This window comes from Lepisma saccharinum, chromosome 12, assembly GCF_977018435.1.
Source record: "Lepisma saccharinum chromosome 12, izLepSacc3.1, whole genome shotgun sequence".
Lineage (NCBI taxonomy): Eukaryota > Metazoa > Arthropoda > Insecta > Zygentoma > Lepismatidae > Lepisma > Lepisma saccharinum.
In genome coordinates, this window is record NC_139240.1 from 67,138,690 (window position 1) to 67,161,131 (window position 22,442).

General features: G+C 41.1%; 1 protein-coding gene across 1 annotated transcript in view; it reads left to right on the plus strand.

The window, feature by feature from the left end:
- LOC145996189 (rho-related GTP-binding protein RhoE-like) overlaps positions 1-22,442 on the plus strand; it is a 209,789-nt gene that overhangs the window by 41,487 nt on the left and 145,860 nt on the right. The gene's annotated exons all lie outside the window — the stretch shown is intronic.

The following is a 22,442-nucleotide window of genomic DNA, read 5'->3' on the forward strand; positions in this document are numbered from 1 at the left end:
CACAAGAGTGGTCCTGTCGATAAATGGATATTCAGTGTTCTTTTTCTGCAACTTCCACGTCCTTTTATCACATTTTTAATGTTTTTTTCCCCATTCATCATTCATGTTCTTTTCGTATTAAGACATTGAATGGTAAAGCTTAGCAAATCAGTTTGGATATTTGTAAGCAAATGCGTAACGGAAACAGCCTCCATGCTGTAGCGTCTTGCCCTTTACAAGTACGCGTTGCAGTTACCGTTGTATTGGAACCACATGTAACGCGTTATCGGTACTTTGCATCTAAATGTAACACGTTACGTCACTTTGCACCCAAACGTAATTTATTGCCGTTATTTTGCACCGAAATGTAACGCCCTATGTTACTTTGCACCAAAACGTAACGTGTTACCATTACTTTGTATACGGAAATGTAACGCCCTACGTTACTTTGCACCCAAACGTAACATGTTACTATTACTCTGCACCGAAATGTAACCGCCCTACTCTATTATGCACCGAAATGTAACGCCTTACGTTGCTTTACACCCAAATGTGTTACTTTACACAGAAATGTAACGCTCTACGTTACTTTACACAGAAATGTAACGCCCTACGTTACTTTTTATCCAAAGGTGTTACTTTACACAGATATGTAACGTTCTACGTTACTTTGCACCGAAATGTAACGCCCTACGTTACTTTGCACCGAAATGTAACGCCATACGTTACCATGCACCCAAACGTGTTACTTTACACAGATATGTAACGCTTTACGTTACTTTGCACCGAAATGTAACGCTCTACGTTACTTTGCACCGAAATGTAACGCCCTACGTTACTCTTTATCCAAAGGTGTTACTTTACACAGATATGTAACGTTCTACGTTACTTTGCACCGAAATGTAACGCCCTACGTTACTTTGCACCGAAATGTAACGCCCTACGTTACCATGCACCGAAATGTAACGCCCTACGTTACCATGCACCCAAACGTGTTACTTTACACAGATATGTAACGCTTTACGTTACTTTGCACCGAAATGTAACGCTCTACGTTACTTTGCACCGAAATGTAACGCCCTACGTTGCTTTACACCCAAATGTTTTACTTTACACAGAAATGTAACCCTCTACGTTACTTTACACAGAAATGTAACGCCCTACTTTACTTTGCACCCAAATGTGTTACTTTGCACCGAAATGCAACGCCCTACGTTACTTTGAACCCAAAGGTAACGCATTAATGTTACTGTTCGGATAATAATCACATTAGAATATCTGGACGTTTCGGATAATCAGAATATCCCGACAATTCAGTGTGTGTGATTTGTTTTATTTTACTTAGCTTTTTGTGCCACTTTTGGCTAATTTGCGAAGATGGAGATGGGTGGTGATATGATGAAATTGATGAATGGACACTCGCAAATACCCATGTCCAGTCCGGGATTCGAACCCAGGACCCTTAGCATCGTACCGCGGTGTGGTAACCACTCCGCCACGGCCAAGACCAGACAATTCAGTTATCAGAATGTCGGAACACTTTAAATGCAGATGAAAAATTATCCGATATCCGAATTTGGCCATATCGAGGTTGATAACTACGTATATCGAAATATCTCGCAGCCCTACACAAGACAAGGGAGGTACAACACTCGGATCAATCCCAGGTGCTGGTGTTGCCGTTAGCACTGCGATAGCCGGAGCACTTTCACCGCGAGTGCGAGGATGGGTGTGCGAAGATGCGTCAACTCCCACTCACAGAGCTTTTCAGCCGTCGCAGGGCGTGTGCCTGCGGTACATGAAGTGGCAAAATGACTTCCAGGTGGTCCTTTTAGCTCACAAAGACAGGCGACAAGAAAGGAGAAAAAAAAAGAAAGCCACGTGCAACGAGCAAACAAAAGTGGGAGGGGAGACCATTGACCTCCATGCGTGTCTGTGTCAATACGTTTGTCTTTTGGTGACACGTGTATCCTCTGTGTGCAGACTTGTCGCTGCAGGCGCGTATCTTTTGCGTTCTAGTTCATCCAATGAGCTAAGAATCGAAACCTGGACACTTTTATTATGTTCTTTATAGACTGATCATGAATTACAATCGAACTACATGCCCACCTCTGTGGCGGAGTGGTTAGCAGAGGGCGCTACGACGCTAGGGGTCCTGGGTTCGATCCCGCCCTGGGCATCAATTTCATCATATCACTCATCCTCTTCTTTGTGATCGGTCACGGAGGTAGGTACATATGAAACTGTCAGGAACAGTTGTTGCCCATATGACCAAATTTAAATACTAGTTTTTAAAAGAACGTGAAGGTATGCTTTTAAGTATGCCCGAGATTTGGCAGAAAAGCGTGCTGGTATAAAACTCTAATTTTGGGGAAAATAACATCGAAAAGTACAAAAAATAACCAATATTGGGGAAAATAACAACACTGAGAAGTACAAAAATAACAAATATTTGGAAAATAACACCGAAAGGTACAAAAAATAACCAATATTGGGGAAAATAACCAATTATGGGGAAAATAACAATACCGAAAAGTACAAAAATAACACCAATTATGGGAAAATAACAACACTGAAAAACAAAAAGTACAAGAAAATAATAAATTTTGGGGAAAGTAACCAATTATAATGGGGAAAATAACAACACCGAAAGGTACAAAAAAAAATAACCAATATTGGGGAAAATAACCAATTATGGGGAAAATAACAATTCCGAAAAGTACAAAAATAACCAATATTGGCGAAAATAACCAATTATGGGGAAAATAACAATACCGAAAGGTACAAAAATAACCTATATTGGGGAAAATAACACCGAAAAGTACAAAAAATAACCAATATTGGGGGAAATAACCAATTATGGGGAAAATAACACCGAAAAGTACAAAAAATAACAAATTTTCAGGAACATAACCAATTATGGGGAAAATTACAACAGTGAAATGTACAACAAAATAACCAATATTGGGGAAAATAACACCAATTATGGGGAAAATAACAACACTGAAAAAGAAAAAGTATCCAATATTGGGTAAAATAACACCAATTATGGGGAAATTAACAACACTGAAAAGTACAAACGATAACCAATTTTGTAAAGATAGACAACACCGAAAGCTACGCATAAGTTGTTGTTTTTTATTATTTTTTTATGGATGTGGTGTGTTTAGAAAGGGGAAGGGGGGTGCTAAGCGGCAAATGTCTGAGAAGATTACACCCATTCATACACTCGGTGCTGGCAAGTAACAAGCCTGTCTCCCATATCTGCATACATTGACACAACCTAAATTCATCCATTGATATCTCCCTATATCCTCTGCATAAATATGCTCACGCACCATATTCATGCGTTGCTCAATGTGCGTATGTCGATATATTTCTGAGATAAGACCGGATCTTCTCCCCCTCCCGAAACTCTCCCCCTATTAGTATGTCATGAAAAGAGCCTTTCATTGGCTGGTTTACTGTGGATTTACGACTACCGTTGGCAATACCCATAACGCGACCGATTGCAGCGCCGTTTTGCCGAAGCGGTGGCAGTCGTAAGCTCATATGGCTACGCTCCGATTCATTCTTTGTTTATTTGATCCGGGAGGGACATAAACAAGCTGAATAGGACTCAAACCTTATGGGACAGTAAAATTCTTCAAATTATTTTTGTTTGGTGCGGGTGATAGGGTGTCCAATAACTAATGTCGGATTTGGCAAGTGATTTTTATTGCTCACTTAACCCGATGGCGTAGTGGTAACGTCGTCGCCTTATAATCAAGGGTTCTCAAGTTCGATGTCCGGTGGTGGCACATAGTGGTTCGGATCTCACTTTAAGGGCATGCGATACAGTTTCCACGGGACTTCTCCAAAGATCTTCCGTCCGTGGCAGTGTGCCAACTTAGCTCTCTTGGAGCCAGATCTGGCTTTTTCGGTCACTCGTTTGGCTGTGAACTGGGACGTCCACCCCCGTGCCCCACTATGATGCCATCACTGGTTCCGGCCTACATAGACCAACTTTTGTGATAATTATACATTTTGCACGTGACGTGATATTGTTATATTGGCTGCGTCGCCCCACTCCCTCTTATCTCCCCAGCTACTTCTTTATAACTCCGTGTTTGACGTGAAATTGATATAATATTGTTATCAGGGAATTCTTTATTTTCGATTTCATACGACCATCGGTGGATTATTGAGATGGGCGATGCCGCCGGATCTAGATGTTGAAAACTAAGAATAAATTGTCATCAATTTAGAGTTAACGGTAATAGCAGCGCCCCTACCCCTTTGACAAATAACATTACCCTAGGAGGCACTTTATCCAGCCTTCGTAAATGTAGCTCCTTGAAAGTCAGTTTTAACTCCATTTAGGTGAAATTTAGTTATTCTATGCGCATCAGGTTTGGCAACACTGCCAGGAGGCAAGGAGAAAATCATTGATCATATGGGAGTATGATTTGATTCGTTCTCTTGGGAATATAAAACTTCCGATGGAATTGAAAAAGATGTCAACGGGAAGAAGGCAGTTTGAAGATGCATTTCACCAGCGGAAAAGTCGAAACTTCATTTGATTAGCTGTAACTTGATGTTGAAGTTGATTCCCCATAAGGAATACATGGGATTCCGAAAATTCTTATTCATCATATTTTTCAAACATCATGAAAAAACGCTTCCCCTTGCAACATGGAGAGAAATTCATACCCGTGGATACACCAGGTTTTTTTTTTAGTAGCAGTACCCATTTGGGCGATATTCAAATAAATGCACAATTTGTGCGTAACTGTATCTCCTCCCCTTAAGTTGTAGGCCAGTCATTCCGATTAGCCTATCTGTTCAAAAAGTGCCAAGGGTCCCGGGTTCGAATCCCGGTCGGGCTTGGTTGTTTGTGAACGTCCATTCATCAATTTCATCATTTCATCACTCATCCCCATCTTCGCAAATTAGCCAAGAGGCACAAAACGCGAAGTAAAATAAACTAAATCAATCAATCAATCAATCAATGTTCAAAAAGTGGACTTCGTAAAAATCTTTGATTTTTGTTATTTAGCGTCGATTTTCTCCCATTTTGGCTAATCGCAACGTTGAGGATGAGTGATGATTACAGGGTGTCTGTCTACCACTCAAGAAAGTCATGAAAAAGTCAAGAAATTATGCTTGTGGTCAAGAATTTTTGCTATTTTTTAGAGTATAGTGAATTTCCATTGTTATATACCTGTACTGGGATTTGATAAAATGAATAAATTGGAAATCTAAAATTGTTTTGAGTTGTGCTTAAGCTTTGTTCACTCTGTTTCTTAAGAATTATATTCTTGTATGCATGAAGTTTTGTAAAAATATTAAAGTTGTGTGACCATTTCCCATCCAGGATGAAGTCTGAGGCATTACTTTTTACATGCATTGACAATTAAGGCTAAATCTCTTGCCCTTAAACAGAAACATAGGTCTTTACTTCATAATTAGAAACATCCGGTCTGAGAGACCTTATTTTTTAATATTTGTTATTACATTTTTTAAAGTTTTTTAGACAATAAAAGGGCAAAATCATGATTAGTAACTCAAACTTATTGAAAACTAAAATTACATGGGAACGAAGCTAAGAAAATGTATTATGTAAATCACTTCCAACCTTGGCATTGAATACGTTATGCGAAACACCCGGTCTGTTAGACCTGCACGTTTTCAAACAACAATAAGTCTCTCGTAACAAACGGTCACAAACTGAGCAGTAACATGTGCAGAGTGTAGGCAAGTGGTTGATAATAAGGTACTGTGGAGGGGGGAGTGACAGCTCAATCAGTGTTGCCACACTGTAGAACTACAAAACACTAAAGGTCTCACAGACCGATGTTTCTGTGTAAGGGTTAAAGTACAGCTTCAGTTTTCATCTTAACCGTCCTTATGGTAATGGTAGGGATTTTTCATTTAATAAAAATATCAATTTTTCTTAATTTCCAACTATACCTAAGTAGGAGGCGATTAAATACATGTTAAGAAATGAGGGGGGGGGAGAGGTCACGAAAAATAAAGATAGGTCAAGAATTTATGATTTGTTATTTTAGTAGACACCATATGATGAAATTGATGAAGGGGCACTCACTCGATACTATCTCTATTGAGGTACACTTTGATTTATTTGTAAAAAATAAATTAAAACTAAACATCACATTTATTTCATAGAAGACACACGACTTTTTGAGCACCCTGCGTTTGGGGAAGGACATGTATTAATCAGAACGAACAGAGGCAGTTTGATGTCTAGCCTTAACTCGAAACCAGACTAGACGCTCTCATTACGAATGCAACAGGCCGCTCTGAAAATCCTGATTGCAGTAGTCTGTAAATGAATCGCCCAGCACCCTTCATCCTTCTTCGCACCAATCACTACTCTTCCCACTCCAGCGCTGTGGTGGAGGGCTCTGATATTATTAGAAGCAGGAACTGCAATCCGCGTTGGATTCCTGAGTTTGTTTTTCGATTGCAACCTAATTCGTCATCAGCGACGAGGCGGATTGGCAGAGCGATCGCTATGCGTTTCCATTCCAGATTAATTAGTTTCCGTACACTTTTTTTATTGTTATTATTCCGTTTCACTTCGCTGCAGTACCGGAAATTTTTATGTCTTTGTTTACTTCGTTCCATGTTTAATTCCCCCCCCCCCACACACTTCTTCCAATGAGTCATATACGGTTACATTCAATCCATTTCGCTTATTACTACAGTATATGCTTCCTCGTTTCATCTTTCTTTACCACACACCAGCGGCGTCGTTTCACATGTTTTTTTTTTGGGGGGGGGGGGGGGTATAATTCCCGGGTTCGAATCCCGGTCTGGCAACTATTTTTTTTGCAGCGTTCTTATGATACTGGAGACCGGAAGTAAGTCAGGCGCTTGGAACAGCCAATCAGACGAGCCTGTTCTTGATATCTGCCTGTGCCCTGATGCTATTGGAGGCCAGGAATAACTCCAGGCTCCCCAGACAGCCAATCAGACGAGTATGTTTCTGATATCTGCCTATGCTCTTATGCTATTGGAGGCCGAAAATAAGGTTAGGCGTTCTAAACAGTCAATCAGACGAGCATATTCTTGATATCTGCCCTCGCTCTTACGCTATTGGAGACTGGGAATAACTACGCCAATCAGACAAGCTTGTTCTTGAAATCAGCCCGCGCTTTATGCTATTGGAGCACGGGAATAACGCCAAGTACTCGAAACAGCCAATCAGACGAGCTTGTTCTTGTAATTTGCTCGCTCTTACGCTATTGGAGGGCGGGAATAACGTCAGGCTTCCGAAGCAACCAATCAAACGAGCATGTCTCATGCTATTGGAGACCCGGAGTACTGGATATCGCTAATAGAATAAGTAGAATAGAATACAGCGTGAGCACAAAAACACTCCCTGGTTTTGAGAGGGTATAACTTGAATACCAAAAGTAGTATTCTACAGAAATGTTCACAGTAGTTATAAAAACTCATAAAGTTTTCGTGGTGTTCATTGGAATTACAAATGCTCAATGTGCGCGCCACCTGTTACGCGGGAAACATCGAGACGATAATGCAGCTCCAACCACACCTTCTCAGTGTGATGAAGTTGACAGCTGTACTGATGCGTTCCTGAAGATGAGTCAAGGTTGTGGGTAGTGGAGGTACATAGACCTGGTCCTTCACGAACCCCCAAAGGAAAAAGTCACAAACTAGCACGTCCGGTGATCGTGGGGGCCACTTGCATAGATTTTGATCATTGGGTCCAGCTCGTCCTATCCAACGGTGTGGGAGGTTGTCATTCAGAAAGCTGCGTACAGATTGATGCCAGTGTGGGGGCGCTCCATCTTGTTGTAGAATGTAGTCATCTCTCTCTCTGCAGCAAGTTGAGGAATTAACCAGTCACGTAGCGTTGTTAAGTAGCTTTCACCTGTGATTGTTGGCCCCTCAAAGAAGAACGGACCGTACACTCGACGCTCTGACACTGCACAAAAAACATTCACCTTGGGTGAGTCACGTTCCATATCAAGCGTGGCATGCGGATACTCGCTTCCCCAGATCCTAACATTATGCCTGTTCACTTTTCCACTCAAGTGGAAGGTCGCCTCATCACTAAAAATGATCTTTGTCAGAAAGGTTTCATCGTCCTCCATTAAAGTGTGGATAGTCTCGCAAAACTCATGTCGCTTTTCCTTGTCTTGTGGATATAACTTTTGAACCAATTGCAGCCGGTACGGGTGAAAACGCAAATGCTTCCGTAAAATCTTGCTTACGGTAGTTTGTGGCACTTGCAACTGCCTGCTGGCTTGACGTGTTGATTTTCTGGGACTGGTACAAAGGCTTCTCGCACACGCTCCACAATTTCCTCAGAGATGGACGGTCGGCCAGAATGTTATTTTGTTTGATCACAAATGCGCCCTCTCTCAACAAATGTTTTATGCCACTGCAGAATGGATTTGTGTGTAGGTGGATCAACATTAAACGTCCGTTTAAATGCACGCTGCACTCTCACAACACTGCTTGTTTTGGCAAATTCTAAAACGCACCAGCTTCTTTGCTGCGGAGTGAACGCAATTTTCGATGTTACTGCCCTCTAGCTACCAAATTCACAACTAGCGATTCTGAAAAGAAAGATATTAAAATATTTTGAGTTAACTGAGCTTTTGATATCAATTTTATCAAAATATTCAATTAACTATTAATTTTATGACATCTTGAAACCAGGCAGTGTTTTTGTGCTCACGCTGTAGAATTGATTTCAAGTATGAGCCTTTACAGCTGTACAAGGATGAAAAATTTTAGTGCAATCTTCCTACACCCTTCCTCCGCTCAGTCTACTTCCACATTCACACTGCTTGGGAGTTCACAAACACCGCCTTTCATTTTCATTCATTCACTTCACTTGCACTGTTACCTGAGTGATTCCTAAATTTCTCAGATTTATTTATATATTTAGTAGCCCACCCTTTCACACATCTTAGCTACCCCCACTGAGCTTCTTTGCTCTCTTTGCCCAGACATAGTGTAGGAAACTTCCCACATTCCTTATTTGCGCCTCTCCCTCCTAATAACGGTTGTCATTATATTATCAATGTTAACTTCATTTATTTCCCTGATATATTTTTGTCGTGCCTCCCCTGTTTCTTTGCACTGGAGGAGAATGTGAAATTTCGTCTCGTCTTCACCGCATAGCGGGCATTCTACGCTCCCGTCCTCCCGTTTTAGTTTAACTTGTGTCCATCCCCCAGTCTGAACCAGGCAAATCCTGACCTTTCTTTTGCCCCACACAATTCCACGTAGTTCCTCCTTCCCCATTCTCGCTCCGTATCCACTATTTTCGCTGATGCTAACGATATTTTTGCGCCGCATTCTACCAAAATGTTCTGTTTGTTAATGAGTAAAAGTGGTAGCACTAGACAATGGATAAAATTCTATTAATATCGCATACTAATAGTTTTAGTTCCGTATCACCCACTTGTAACAACCTTACCGCGAGTTCATGAAAATATTCCCGCCTCGCCCCTATTGTAAGGGGTACGAAATTGTATCTTTCGCTTGTGCCTGGAGGCATGTTTGCCTACGTGCCTGTGATGTTTCTTGAAGCCAAGCTTCCCTAATCCCTGAAGACAACGGCAAGTGTTTGGCAAACACGGCCTGCAAAGCCGGTCTTTCGTCACTCACAGCTGCTCCAGTCCGCACAGTCAAAGAGCGAAATTGTTCTCCAATCCGGGGAAAGTAGTCTGGCTTTGTTTGTTTATGTTTCTCGCAGCTGTTGTGTTGTTTCTTGTTGCCTTCGAAAGGGTGAGAGGCGAGTGGGATGTCCCGTGGGTGCTGGAGGACAAGAATGTGTTGTCTGGCTTACCTTTGATTATGTATTCCGAGTACTTCAAGGCAAATACAGTGTTGCAAACTTTCGAGGATAATTTCTCTTTCTCTTTTTTAAAGCAAGTTGAAGTTGCATGTACTGTACAGAGGGATGCATAGGCATTGCTTTGACTGATTTTATTAAATTTTCTCTTGAATCTTACATATTAACAAGGAATGGATTTTTACTTAGTCCAAAAAATATAGTTTTTCAGAAACTTAGTGCCTAAAATCAGTTTTTCAGGAAACTTAGTGACCAAAATAAGTTTTTCGGGAAACTGCAAAAATCACAGTTGCCTAAAATCACACTTGCGTAAAATCACAGTTTTTCGGGAAACTGCAAAAAATCAGTTGCCTAAAATCAGTTTTCGGGAAACTGCAAAAAATCACAGTTTTCGGGAACCTGCAAAAATCACCGTTTTCGGGAACCTGCAAAAAAATCACCGTTTTCGGGAAACTGCCCAATATCACCAGTTTTCGGGAAACTTCCCCTTATCACCAGTTTTCGGGAAACTGCCCAATATCACCAGTTTTCGGAAAACTGCCCAATATCACCAGTTTTCGGGAAACTGCACAATATCACCAGTTTTCGGGAAACGGCACAATATCATCAGTTTTCGGGAAACAGGGCACAAAATCACCAGTTTTCGGGAAACTGGGCACAAAATCGGTTTTCTGGAAACCTGGTGACCAAAATGAGCGATTTTATAGGAATCTTAATTCCCAAAATCACCTTTTTTCAGAAATCACGTTGTCCGATTTATAAATTTCGAAGGTATCACCGCAAGGTTGTGGCAGACGTTATTTCCACATCACTCCGCCTTTTTTCCCGTTCGGAAAGTCTCTGCGAGAACACGCCAGCCATGAAGGCGGCGCTGGTGTCGCCTCATTTAGTAGCTTAATGGCAGTTGCCTGTCTCCGCCGACACACACACACACCTACACACTGCGCGATGAAATGTGTACGGGCTGGAAGGTTTAATTTGGTGAGTTGGAAGCATATTTGTGCGCGGAGGTCTCTTAAAGCGGCTTTGCCGTGGAATGCTTTGAGGGAATAATGAAGAAATGAGCCACAGCGTGCAGTCTTTTGAGGTGGCGCGCATTCCTGCGGGGAGCTTGTACGCAAGAATAAATCAGGTAAAATGGGAAGAATGATGTAGCGTTACCACATTCTCAGTGGTGCCATGTTCGATGAAATGAATTGCCACCTCCCCCAGCTAGATTTACACATTGGGCCGCGCTGAGTAAGTATATCGGAAGACATCCATCGCCTTGGTTTTTGGTATATATGATATCACTCCGCCCTGAAAATATTTCATGAGCATTGTTGCCAACTCTGCAAATATTTACCAGAACAACTCTCGGAATAAATTACCAATTCCAGCTTGATAAGTACTTGATATCCTCTGTCATAGATTTCGTAGTGATGTCTAAAGCTTGTATTGCACGTATCATAGCGTTATCACTGTCTCACTGGTGCCAGGCTCGATGAAAAAAAATGCCACCTTTTCTCTCCTGAGCGAGAATTACATATGGGTCGTATATGATATCACTTCACCCTGAAAATATTTAATGAACATTGTTGCCAACTCTGTAAATTGTTACTACTGCAAATTGTTGCCAACTCTGTAAATTGTTACTACTGCAAATTGTTGCCAACTCTGTAAATTGTTACTACTGCAAATTGTTGCCAACTCTGTAAATTGTTACTACTGCAAAGGGTCCTCCTCTCGGAAGGGGTAAGTGATTTGAAAAGTGCCACAAGATAAAAAATGGAAATAATGAAAAAGTATTTAAAAAGAGAAAAATGAACTATCAGATATAACTTTACCTAAAATAGCTAATAATCTAAATTCCTTTTCCGCTGTTCTGGGATATGCTACGACGAGTTGGAATTCCGTTAACATGTTGCACGCGCATACATATCGAAGTGAACTGAACACAAAAAATATATATATTTTTTTTTAAACTCGTGCATCATATGAACCACAGTATGTTTCCGCATGTCAATTACAATTCTTGTTATTAAAGTGTGAAATTGTAAACAAGCTTTTTGGACACTCTGTATATCCGGACTTGGTTATAAACAGTTGAGTTAAAGCTACTCTCTGTACCTTTCAATATGTCATGCATATGGGGGTATGTGGAGGTAGACACACCACGCATTCATAATCGTGATGTGATCAGCACCATGATCCAGCAGCCTTTACCCCCCCAGGTACCCGTTTATTAGAGGCTGAGTGGATCCCAGAACGGGCATAATGGAAGGTAAAGTTCCCCTGCATATAGCACCGTGCCATGAAGGCACATTTGGGGGATGTTGGGTGTAAGAACACACACATTCTCCATCTCGGGCATTTTGGAGGTGATGTGATCAGCATCAGGCCCCGGCCGCCCTTACCCTCCAGTCTTGCCCCCAGGTACCCATTAACCCCTTCTAGTTCGCTGCACTTCATTACTCTCTCTGCACTCGCGCGTCCAGTTGGTTACAAGGTGCAACACCAACTCGTCTACTAAGTTGATTTTGTGTCAAGTGGTGTATTTGGTGTGTGCACCGTTTGCACTACGTACTGGAGCGATGTAGTGTGTTGTGTGTAGTCAGGTGATGCGTGCTAACCGATCAAATGAACGTTTAAAGCAACAGACAGGCATTTGTTGAATCTTCTGGACTTGAACATCACTATTCGTCTACTTGGATAAAAGTCATTTCCTTGCACCAGCCTGAAACCGGGATACACCTGCACCACATCTGTTGCAAGAAACTTGCGGTCAAACAGCCAATTAGACCTACATACCCCTGTTTGGGCAACAAGCGGCAACCTGGATCCCACTTTAAACTGTAGGTCCCGTCCCGATTAGCCTTACTGTACATAAAGTGGACTTAAAACACCAAATCAATCAACAAGCGGCAACCTTAAAATCCCTCCTCCACGAAGCAACAAGCAGGAAAACAGATTTTTTGAAAAAACTAAATTATATTTTGTCAGAATAGTGAATGGCGATCGGTTCTTAGCCTGGCCCGGGTATAGACGGGGCTATCATCTCCGTAATGTGATCATGTGACCGATTACTTTGGGTCACGTAAAATAACGCACACGTATGACGAAAGGGTGATTACGGGGAACAGGAATAGTGTGTAGGAAGAGTGTTGGATTTCGGTGAGCGTGTTTTGCATAGTGTCGCAATAGAAGCTGTAGCTAGGTGGGTAAGAGCTTGAATGCTATTGGTTAACATTGCATGGTGTGATTATGCTAAGACCAATCACACCCTTGGAGTTGCAATGGGGTGAGTGATGCAAAAAGGACGAAAACAGTGCAGTTGGGAACAGAAAAGGCGTAACATCAACTTTCTCGGTGAGCAAAGATTTCTTCGGTTGCGAGTTCCCCGCGGTTGACCAAACTTTATCCTGGCGTCGAGAAAATACTTTTAAACGCATTAGACGGTAGTTTTAATCGTTAGTAAAGTTAAGCTTGTGAAGAGTTGTTGTTGAAACAAATTGTTACTATTATAATCCCACACCACATTCTCTGGCATAAGAAGAACAGCATAAGAAGAAAAGTTAATATTGATTATTGGAAATACCACTGTTTATAGTGTAAAATGTAGTGAATATTGGATTTGAAGGTTTATTTTCAAATACAAGATAAAAATTAGATATTATTAGTAGTTTATTTCCTTTTGCGTTAATCTTAATTACATTTCACTAATTAGCTAACTTAAAGACTTGAGAGTGACTGGTCGGTCCGGTGCCATAAACCCAGAGCTCGCAAGTCGAATGAGGTTACTACAATCAAAGCAATAGTAAAATTAGAAAGTAAGTAATTAACCACAAATAACCGCAAAACAAAAATTGCTGATATCAGCACCATGCTCCAGCCGCCCTTTCCCCCCAGGTACCCCCAGTGAATCTCAGAACTGGAGAAATTTCCAACCTTAGTTCATAAACTCCTGGAATCCTGCATACCTTTATTTAAAAGAGATACTTTTTTTTCGATTTTCTAACGCACTCCCTCTCTTCTTCAGTTCTGTCGAAGCCAAAAATCGAACTCTATATTTGCTTGTCGCATGAACGTCGAACATCGATTGACAAAACAATGGAAGATAACGATTAGCGGTTAATAGCATGGCATTGCGGTGGGTGTTTCGATGTTTTCGTCAAAAAAAGCAATGCATGTAAATTGCGGTGCATGCTGGGAGAACAGGGTAGGAAGCGACCAGACTGTTACGTCATGTCAATTTCCCCGGGACAAGCCGAACAAAAAAGCAACAGCGCGTTTTGCATAAATGGCTTTTTTACCACAGTCATATTACGCGAATGTCCTACACCCCCCCCCCCCCGCAGCTTTTCCCATCCGGGGAAAGTATATTGTGCGGAACGGAATTTGGTGAATGGATATGTGACGGGGGAGGGGAGGGATGCAGGCTTAAATGAACCGCAAAATGCTCTTGTCAGTTTAAATGTTCAGAACAAATCAAGCGTTTTGGATAGCTATATTTGAGGGATGAGTGTTTGCAAGCTGGCTAGTGTGACCCCCTCATCTATATCATTCAGGAGACAATACGGAGAACATTAGCCTCTCTGTAGACAGAGAATTTTTAAGACAATTTAGAAGTAAGATATTGACTCCATTCCCAGGTTTAGAAGCACAATCTACTGATTTTCCTCTCTTAGAATTAAAAGTAAGGTACTGACGTTCCTTGCTCGGATTTTGGAAGAAAGGTGTAAGATTTAGAAGAAATATTGATTTTCCACCTCTGGATTTACAAGGGCCGTAGCGATTTTCTACCTTTGGGTTTAGAAGGGTCATGGCGATTTTCTTCCTTTGGATTTAGAAGGGTCATGGCGATTTTCTTCCTTTGGATTTAGAAGGGTCATGGCGATTTTCTTCCTTTGGATTTAGAAGGGTCATGGCGATTTTCTTCCTTTGGATTTAGAAGGGTCATGGCGATTTTCTTCCTTTGGATTTAGAAGGGTCATGGCGATTTTCTTCCTTTGAATTTAGAAGGGTCATGGCGATTTTCTTCCTTTGGATTTAGAAGGGTCATGGCGATTTTCTTCCTTTGGATTTAGAAGGGTCATGGCGATTTTCCACCATTGGATTTAGAAGGGTCATGGCGATTTTCCACCATTGGATTTAGAAGGGTCATGGCGATTTTCTTCCTTTGGATTTAGAAGGGTCATGGCGATTTTCTTCCTTTGGATTTAGAAGGGTCATGGCGATTTTCTTCCTTTGGATTTAGAAGGGTCATGGCGATTTTCTTCCTTTGGATTTAGAAGGGTCATGGCGATTTTCTTCCTTTGGATTTAGAAGGGTCATGGCGATTTTCTTCCTTTGGATTTAGAAGGGTCATGGCGATTTTCTTCCTTTGGATTTAGAAGGGTCATGGGGATTTTCTACCATTGGATTTAGAAGGGTCATGGGGATTTTCTACCATTGGATTTAGAAGGGTCATGGGGATTTTCTACTATTGGAATTAAATAGGTAATGGCGATTTTCTACCATTGGAATTAAATAGGTCATGGCGATTTTCCACCTTTGAATTTAGAAGGGTCACGGCGATTTTCCACCTTTGAATTTAGAAGGGTCACGGCGATTTTCCACCTTTGAATTTAGAAGGGTCACGGCGATTTTCCACCTTTGAATTTAGAAGGGTCACGGCGATTTTCCACCATTGGATTTAGATGGGTCACGGCGATTTTCCACCATTGGATTTAGATGGGTCACGGCGATTTTCCACCATTGGATTTAGATGGGTCACGGCGATTTTCCACCATTGGATTTAGATGGGTCACGGCGTTTTTCCACCTTTGGATTTAGAAGGGTCACGGCGATTTTCTTCCTTTGGATTTAGAAGGGTCATGGCGATTTTCTTCCTTTGGATTTAGAAGGGTCACGGCGATTTTCTTCCTTTGGATTTAGAAGGGTCATGGCGATTTTCTTCCTTTGGATTTAGAAGGGTCATGGCGATTTTCTTCCTTTGGATTTAGAAGGGTCATGGCGATTTTCTTCCTTTGGATTTAGAAGGGTCATGGCGATTTTCTTCCTTTGGATTTAGAAGGGTCATGGCGATTTTCTTCCTTTGGATTTAGAAGGGTCATGGCGATTTTCTTCCTTTGGATTTAGAAGGGTCATGGCGATTTTCTTCCTTTGGATTTAGAAGGGTCATGGCGATTTTCTTCCTTTGGATTTAGAAGGGTCATGGCGATTTTCTACCATTGGATTTAGAAGGGTCATGGCGATTTTCCACCATTGGATTTAGAAGGGTCATGGCGATTTTCTTCCTTTGGATTTAGAAGGGTCATGGCGATTTTCCACCATTGGATTTAGAAGGGTCATGGCGATTTTCTTCCTTTGGATTTAGAAGGGTCATGGCGATTTTCCACCATTGGATTTAGAAGGGTCATGGCGATTTTCTTCCTTTGGATTTAGAAGGGTCATGGGGATTTTCCACCATTGGATTTAGAAGGGTCATGGGGATTTTCCACCATTGGATTTAGAAGGGTCATGGGGATTTTCTACCATTGGATTTAGAAGGGTCACGGCGATTTTCCACCATTGGATTTAGATGGGTCACGGCGTTTTTCCACCTTTGGATTTAGATGGGTCACGGCGTTTTTCCACCTTTGGATTTAGAAGGGTCATGGCGATTTTCTTCCTTTGGATTTAGAAGGGTCATGGCGATTTTCTTCCTTTGGATTTAGAAGGGTCATGGCGATTTTCTTCCTTTGGATTTAGAAGGGTCATGGCGATTTTCTTCCTTTGGATTTAGAAGGGTCATGGCGATTTTCTTCCTTTGGATTTAGAAGGGTCATGGCGATTTTCTTCCTTTGGATTTAGAAGGGTCATGGCGATTTTCTTCCTTTGGATTTAGAAGGGTCATGGCGATTTTCTTCCTTTGGATTTAGAAGGGTCATGGCGATTTTCTTCCTTTGGATTTAGAAGGGTCATGGCGATTTTCCACCATTGGATTTAGAAGGGTCATGGCGATTTTCCACCATTGGATTTAGAAGGGTCATGGCGATTTTCTTCCTTTGGATTTAGAAGGGTCATGGCCATTTTCTTCCTTTGGATTTAGAAGGGTCATGGCCATTTTCTTCCTTTGGATTTAGAAGGGTCATGGCCATTTTCTTCCTTTGGATTTAGAAGGGTCATGGCGATTTTCTTCCTTTGGATTTAGAAGGGTCATGGCGATTTTCTTCCTTTGGATTTAGAAGTGTCATGGCGATTTTCTTCCTTTGGATTTAGAAGGGTCATGGCGATTTTCTTCCTTTGGATTTAGAAGGGTCATGGCGATTTTCTTCCTTTGGATTTAGAAGGGTCATGGCGATTTTCTTCCTTTGGATTTAGAAGGGTCATGGCGATTTTCTTCCTTTGGATTTAGAAGGGTCATGGGGATTTTCTTCCTTTGGATTTAGAAGGGTCATGGGGATTTTCTACCATTGGATTTAGAAGGGTCATGGGGATTTTCTACCATTGGATTTAGAAGGGTCATGGGGATTTTCTACCATTGGATTTAGAAGGGTCATGGGGATTTTCTACCATTGGATTTAGAAGGGTCATGGGGATTTTCTACCATTGGATTTAGAAGGGTCATGGGGATTTTCTACCATTGGATTTAGAAGGGTCATGGGGATTTTCTACCATTGGATTTAGAAGGGTCATGGGGATTTTCTACCATTGGAATTAGAAGGGTCATGGGGATTTTCTACCATTGGAATTAAATAGGTCATGGGGATTTTCTACCATTGGAATTAAATAGGTAATGGCGATTTTCTACCATTGGAATTAAATAGGTCATGGCGATTTTCCACCTTTGAATTTAGAAGGGTCACGGCGATTTTCCACCTTTGAATTTAGAAGGGTCACGGCGATTTTCCACCTTTGAATTTAGAAGGGTCACGGCGATTTTCCACCATTGGATTTAGATGGGTCACGGCGATTTTCCACCATTGGATTTAGATGGGTCACGGCGTTTTTCCACCTTTGGATTTAGAAGGGTCATGGCGATTTTCTTCCTTTGGATTTAGAAGGGTCATGGCGATTTTCTTCCTTTGGATTTAGAAGGGTCATGGCGATTTTCTTCCTTTGGATTTAGAAGGGTCATGGCGATTTTCTTCCTTTGGATTTAGAAGGGTCATGGCGATTTTCTTCCTTTGGATTTAGAAGGGTCATGGCGATTTTCTTCCTTTGGATTTAGAAGGGTCATGGCGATTTTCCACCATTGGATTTAGAAGGGTCATGGCGATTTTCTTCCTTTGGATTTAGAAGGGTCATGGCGATTTTCTTCCTTTGGATTTAGAAGGGTCATGGCGATTTTCTTCCTTTGGATTTAGAAGGGTCATGGGGATTTTCTACCATTGGAATTAGAAGGGTCATGGCGATTTTCCACCATTGGATTTAGAAGGGTCATGGCGATTTTCCACCATTGGATTTAGAAGGGTCATGGCGATTTTCTTCCTTTGGATTTAGAAGGGTCATGGCGATTTTCTTCCTTTGGATTTAGAAGGGTCATGGCGATTTTCTTCCTTTGGATTTAGAAGGGTCATGGCGATTTTCTTCCTTTGGATTTAGAAGGGTCATGGCGATTTTCTTCCTTTGGATTTAGGAGGGTCATGGCGATTTTCTTCCTTTGGATTTAGGAGGGTCATGGCGATTTTCCACCATTGGATTTAGGAGGGTCATGGCGATTTTCCACCATTGGATTTAGAAGGGTCATGGCGATTTTCTTCCTTTGGATTTAGAAGGGTCATGGCGATTTTCTTCCTTTGGATTTAGAAGGGTCATGGCGATTTTCTTCCTTTGGATTTAGAAGGGTCATGGCGATTTTCTTCCTTTGGATTTAGAAGGGTCATGGGGATTTTCTACCATTGGATTTAGAAGGGTCATGGGGATTTTCTACCATTGGATTTAGAAGGGTCATGGGGATTTTCTACCTTTGAATTTAGAAGGGTCACGGCGATTTTCCACCTTTGAATTTAGAAGGGTCACGGCGATTTTCCACCATTGGATTTAGATGGGTCACGGCGATTTTCCACCATTGGATTTAGATGGGTCACGGCGTTTTTCCACCTTTGGATTTAGAAGGGTGATACCTTTCCCATAGACGCCAGCTTCACGCCACATCTGTTCATATACAAGGAATCTACCATTGAATGCACTTTATGGGTCTATGACGTAATAGCAATGTTTCTATTTCCGAGCCACAGATCTTGGATAAACACTGAAAACACTGGACGCAATTAGGTGTTAAGAAGTGCGTGTCACGACCAGCTAGCACCGGATGACAAAAGGTATCCTTGGACTTGGCACTCCCTGAAAGACCTCGTGACATCGTTCCCTGCGCCTCACCTGTCGTCCCACGTGGACAGGATGACAATGTACCTGGAAACAACTATTTAGTTCGTGGAAGTCTTCCAAAGAATTCCTTCTCATGCTCACAACGGCTGTCCGCAGCCTACGAAACAAAACTCTTCCAAGAATATTTAAATGCTCTATCCGATTTTTATATCACTAATAAATGGCTTAAGTAGAGCGCGTTTCAAAAGTCGCTCAACTCTTAACAATGCGCTATTATAATATGTACACTGGGTTTTCTCCATTATAAAATCTCGTCCATTGAGATAATTTGGAATGGTTTTGACTGTCAGTTTATTCAATGTAAGAAATTCTACAGTCAAGAGTATTATTTTTTCAGAATAGCAATTTGGAGGATAAATTACTGCAGGGTTCACTTTGAATGTCTTGTGTGGTAGCTAATGCTGGGTTTACGAGTAATAATGGTAATTTATTTATTTATTTATTTATTTATTTATTTATTTATTTATTTAAAGACATGACACTACAGGCAAATGCCCATTTACAGTGTCTTGTTGGTAGGAAATTATAACACTGTTTGGTACACAAAATATGCAATCAGAAGAATTCAAAAAGTACAATAATATGATAATATGTGTTACAGTAATATAAAAAATAATATAAGATTTGATATGAAACAGAAGTATAAAGTATTAACCTGACAGTTTGGGTTAGAACTTACACATGATAACCAAGAAAATAACCAAGGAAAAACATATGTACTTCACCTTACATTTAAAAACGATGATATATAGATGTAATGACAGTAATTAGTAAATAACACAAAAGAAAAATGAAAAATAGGATGGACTCTACGCCTGTACATAAAGAGACTGAACTAATAAACAAAGTTAAGTCTGGCTTTGGAAATAAGTTTCTGTTTCCCTTTTGAATTTTCGAAAACTTTGGAAGATGTCTATCTTATCATGTGTCTTTGCAATTTCGTTATATAACCTACACATTCTACGAGTGGGTGCCGCATTGGCTGACTTTGTTTGAGCTCTCGGTACTTGAAACAGCTCTTTCCGTGGTCTTACCTTATTATATGGTACATAAAAAGGGATTTCTGAGAGCAGCTGAGAGGAGTCTAATGAGTTGTTTAAAAGTTTATGTAAGAATAGTAACTGATGTATGTTTCTTCTATCGCCTAGGGATTGTACATTGAAGTATTTTTTTAGGGTATGATAAGGAGTATATTTGGGGTAAACGCCGTCTCTTTTCAGTCCTAGGAATCGAAGGAACTTGCTTTGTACATTCTCTATTCTGCTGGTCTAATGGAGTTCGGAACAAGTCTGAGTTGGATTCGAGACTCGACACAACAAGTTTGAGTTGGATTCGAGACTCGACACAACAAGTTTGGGTTGGATTCGACACTCGACACAACGAGTTTGGGTTGGATTCGAGGCTCGACTCAACAAGTTTGGGTTGGATTCGAGGCTCGACTCAACAAGTTTGGGTTGGATTCGAGACTCGACTCAAGAAGTTTGCGTTGGATTCGAGACTCGACTCAAGAAGTTTGCGTTGGATTCGAGACAAGACTCAGCAAGTTTGAGTTGGATTCGAGACTCGACTCGGCAAGTTTGAGTTGGATTCGAGATACGACTCAAAGGTACTATTAGTTGGGTCGCAACTCTAGAGCAAAGGTACCGGAAGCGAGTTCTGGGTTCAAGTCTCGGGTAGAGAATCCTTGAATCGAGTGACGGGAATCAAATTGAAAGTTGCTTCAAATAATTTGAGTTTGATTACATTAGAGTTACTTAAGCCTAGTTTACATTGGTCGAGCAGACGGGAGAATAGCTGGACGAGTAGGGTAAAGCGAGTTACTCTCCCCGTGTAAACAATTGGGGAGAGAACTGGAGCAAGTACTCGCTCCAGTAGTCAGGACAGTCGAGTGGCTATCCACGGAGGACAGCGACTCGACCGAGTTGCTTCCTCTCCCATCGATGTTTTCACTCACGCGTAAACTTGACAGACCACTCGATCAATGTAAACGCTTTCTGAGGAGAGTATAGAGTCTGTGAGTGTCCATGGAATTTGTTCGATTATAGGAACAATCAAGATAAACTACGGGCATATGAAGAGATGGATGTATTTATTTGGCGTAGGAGAAGTAAAATTAAAAATAACGATTTTACGTTCTACGTTCAACCAAGGATCGAAAATAGAAAAATCAGAGAAATTAGTTGTTTTTTTCAGACATGTCCTCGTGCATTATTGTATTGATTTCTCCTGAAAAAGTGTGTAAACCGTTTCAGAACTTTTTCTTGTAAATCGCCAACGACGTCATTCTGTCAAAAGAGCACCAAAAAGCTGCAACAAGTATCCCACTTTGTTGGAGTCTATTGAAAGCGTGTAAACAGCTACTCGCATTAGAACGGTCGAGTCGAGCAGACAGGCCAGTAACTCTCCCGCTCACTCGACCAATGTAAACCAGCCTTTAGTGTGTGTGGGGGGGGGGGGGGGGAGGATAATTGTAATGCACTTACTATCAGTGTGGCCTGGAATTCGGTGAAACAAAATTAACTCTCTCATTTTCTTTCAGGTACGTATCCCCATTGGAGAGATAACAGAATCTTTCACGTGTCAGCCATACGAATACCGAGATGTGTGTGGAATGCTTATTCCTAAGGAGGAGATGTAAGTTAACGTTTCTATATTCGACATATTGGGCGTAAATTGAATTTATAAACTAATGCTTGTACATTTAGTTGTATTTAATTTTTAGATATTGAATTATGCTTTTTTGGCTATGAAGTTGCATGATGATTAACGAACACAGCGGAACATAATGATGAATTATTCACTGAAGACTGTTACTACCTTTTCACATTTGAATCCCGCCAATGAACAGCAAATACCACAACTTCTAGAAGAACCCCAACACACTGTTTTTATTTTAGAAGAACGGATGTCATTTCTTAATAGGCTACACACTCTGCAACTTATTCAATGACTCTATCGACTTTCGTCTGTTCAGAAAAGTTTCCAACCAAAGGCTTCATAATGCTGTTTTTTTTTTAATGCGTCTTTTTTCTACTACTCATATGTGCTTCTATTATACTGGTTTACACTGACAAAATAGACTGGAGAAATTACCGTTGCTACTGTATTTGGAACAAAAGTAAAGGTAACAAAATTAGTATTTGGCAACATTGGCTGGCTAGAAATCGTTTTGATGTCTGTTGCGAGCCTTATAAAGAACGATGAAGAAATTACCATCAATTTTCGCTGTCATACAACTAACAACCAAAAGTATTATACATAATTAACTGTA